Here is a 3,599-nt window from a genome sequence, read left to right as displayed (position 1 = left end):
AATCTAATCTAATCTAATCTACCTTTAAGCTAACTGCTAAATGACAAGGACTTTCTTATCTCTAAGTAATAAAATAAATCCACTTCCACTCATTTATCTACCTGCTTCAAATTGATGCACTCATTAATTAATTAATAAACCAAAATTTCAAAATCTTTACTATTTAAAATTATGAAAATTTCGATTCAGATAATGAATCTGATTGAAATTACTCCAGCTCAGAGTGAGATGAAAAGCTGTTAATTGCAACCTTCTTTTTAAAGGTTGCAGTTTTCTTTTTTAGCATAAAAGCATCTTTTTATTTCTAATAGAGTAAATATTACATTTGATCATTTGATTGGTCTTCATGATGATGTTTGCTCACTAATGCACTCTAAGCAATCCCCCGAGTAGCCTTGAGACCAATGTATATAAAACAGTGTCTATGTAATTTAGCAACTTTAGAAAACAGAAATTAGATAAAACAAACCTCATATTTTCTGTTTACAATTTCAGCACCACAGCTAACTTCTGCATAAATTTTAACAAAAGAGCAGGTTAAAGCTTCAATCAGACATTGTTAAAGAATTTTGTGACTGTTGACGTGTGTCTTATAATTTGCATGAAAAATTGATCTTTGGGTTGTTATATTTTTTAATAACAAACAATTTCTTTGAATTTAGGTCTCAGATTCAATTTACTTATGGCGTCTAAGACATATCCTAGTAAATGGCTTATATTCTAAGTCAAATTTAAAAAATCCTTTTTCCATGCACTCGCTCTTTGAGGAGGGCTCAGTCTGATTCTGTTTTAGTCTCATATTTGTTGTAAATGATTTTTAGAATTTATCAATAGATATATTCATTTTTCCTGATACACTACTGAAATGCAGATAATGTGCAAAGGCGCTCTGCATTCACAAGCTAACAACATCACAAACACTTACAGCTGCAGCTTATTGAGATTTCTTGCTTTTACATTTTTCTTCTGCCCATTCTTGTTTCTAGCAATATGCAGTTATTTATGGTTCTGTGAGTGTTGTACTATGGGAATCTAGAAATAAAATAGTACTTTATGATTTATTCCACAGCACAGAGAAAAAAATTCAGCCTTGAGCTGCTGACATGAACATGAACACACACACACCCACATTCTCCCACACAAAAGGCAAAAAAAAAACAGAAGGAAACAGAATCTGAGATAGTATGAACACCAACAGAAATAGTTGCAGAAATGGGAGCAAATCAAGATCTGTTTATATCTATAGATATAAATATTTTTCTTTTTACGCTACTGCAGAATAATCCCTGCCTGATTGTCTTAGACCTTTACAGGGTGGGATAAATGCTCCCCGCTTCTGTCTGCTGCCGCCTCCTCAGAAAAGGCTGGCAGATGCAATAGAAGTGCACATTTTTGCAGATATATTTTGACTATAACACAGGTGCTTTTAGTTTCAGGGTTCTGTATTCTGTTCCATATCTTGTTTCTCCAACTAGTCAAAATGGACAATTTGTACAAAGGATCTGGCTGTCTGTAAAACCTAAAAATAAAAGTTCATCAACAATAGAAAGGTAAGCTTTTTATAACATTTTAAAATGTTATTAAAATGTTTTTTTTTACAGACATAACATATTGATTACATTTAGAATTTAAAGTTCATAATTAAACCCAGAACGGCTTTTGGGAATTTAGAAAATATATAAATCAAAATTAGTCCACGCTGTTAGACAGAACATAAAACTCCTTAATATGTCCAAAACTGAAGCAAAATGGTTGTGTCAACCATTTAACACAACCATGAACTTCAGTATTTTTCATATGATTGATAACAGAACAAAACCAGCGATGTATAAAAAGTGATAATATATACCAATGTATAAAGATATTCTTTATTCAATCAATCTGTTGTCCAAAGATGAGTGAGACAAAAAAGGCAATTTCTAGATGTGCAAAGCCCAAGAAATTTGCAGCTGCAATTTAAAAAAAGATGGAGTAATTAATTTAAATATTTTTGTTACTACTGGTTCCGAGTTAAATTTTCATGGTTGATTTTTAATTAATATTTAAAACTCTTTGTTGAAAACTATGCTCTAATCTCTATAATGTAATCACACAAACATTAATTGAAATAAACAGAAGGTTTCAGGTTTAACATAAAAAAGGTGATTTTGAGGAGCCATTTCAAAATACCTCTTGTTAACATATCCCAGTTTAAAACTATCAATTTATAAAATAAAAGTGGGATAGCTTTCTTTATAGACATCACATTGTTAAGCATACCTTACAAGCTCAACAATTGAAAACAAATTACCTGAAAATATCATCAGCTCACTAACGATGTCTCTTCTGCTATCTCTGACATAATAAGCCAAGTTATTTTAAACAACCTGCACCACACTTGTTTCTGATTTGTCTTTTCTGTTTTCACACACCCACCCACACACAGCATCAAAATGCCTTCTCCCTGAGTATCAATATTTATGTCAGAAAGGTATACCTATTATCAGTTGAAAAGTGAAAAGAACCTTATTTATACTTAAAAATCAGGCAACCTGTTTAGTGTAAAACTCCACAGACTCCAGGACTAAGAAAACTTCAAGACTAGGACTTGATCTGCTCAGAGCCCCTTACCTGTGAGTAGTTGTTTTTTTTGTTTTTTTAACTCAAGGCACTGGAGAGGAAGTGGTAAAGGTTCTTTAAAGGCAATTACATTTGTGTGCAAGATAGCCCCAAATTATCTGTCTAATGCTTTTTTTTTTTTTTTTAAATCAGTATGCACTTATCTTGTGAATAATAAGTGTGCTGTGACCACTTTTGGGTCCAGTTGTTAAACTTTTGACTTGTTTTATGCAAAAGTCAGGGACTCCTACATTTCAAAAGTGAGACATCTTCTTGGGGTATTAGAGCAGAATCCTGTCTTTCTCTGCTCAGAGAATAAACCCCTTTAAAAGAGACAACCTGCATTTAAAAAAGATGTTTTGAAGACAATAAGCTCTTCACCTAAAATAGTTAGGTGAAGTAGAGCACTTTTAACATCTTTCTTATGAAACGGAGGAGACTGTTGGCCTTGATTGCAGTAATTATGGGTTTCTTCTGTTTTTCAAAGGAATGTTCTTTGTTCACTAGTCTTTTTCCATTCAGACTCTCATCTATGTCCACAGTGAAGATCATAACCAAAGGAAAAGGTTAACAGATAGAAGCATGTGAATCCAGCTTCCTTTGTAAGGCAACAGAGCTCAGCTGGAGAAGGGTAAATTGATGCATAGATGGGTACTACTTTCAAAGATTTGAAAACCTGGCACTAGCCTTCTTTATTGATAGTGATTTATGAATAAAGTGTGAAGACAGCACAGAACTTCAGCCTCTGGACAGTATTACAACTGCTCAACTAACAGAACCCCCCCAGTCCTCAATGGTAATCTAGTAACTGCACAGAATACACTAAAATCAACATTTTCTGTTTTCTTAGGCCCACTACCTCTTACAATGGAAAAGAAACCCTGCATTCCACATACTGAAGTGAAGTGTGCTTTGTTTTTATATTTTAATTTTGCAGGCCATTGCTTACTGATTGAACTCCGATGAGCACTGAGAGTGTTTTGTATTCTACCAGAATTATA

This window comes from Cyprinodon variegatus, unplaced genomic scaffold (assembly GCF_000732505.1).
Source record: "Cyprinodon variegatus isolate N-32 unplaced genomic scaffold, C_variegatus-1.0 Scaffold127, whole genome shotgun sequence".
Taxonomy (NCBI): domain Eukaryota; kingdom Metazoa; phylum Chordata; class Actinopteri; order Cyprinodontiformes; family Cyprinodontidae; genus Cyprinodon; species Cyprinodon variegatus.
The sequence above is the reverse complement of the archived record's forward strand: the minus strand, read 5'-3'. Positions refer to the sequence as shown.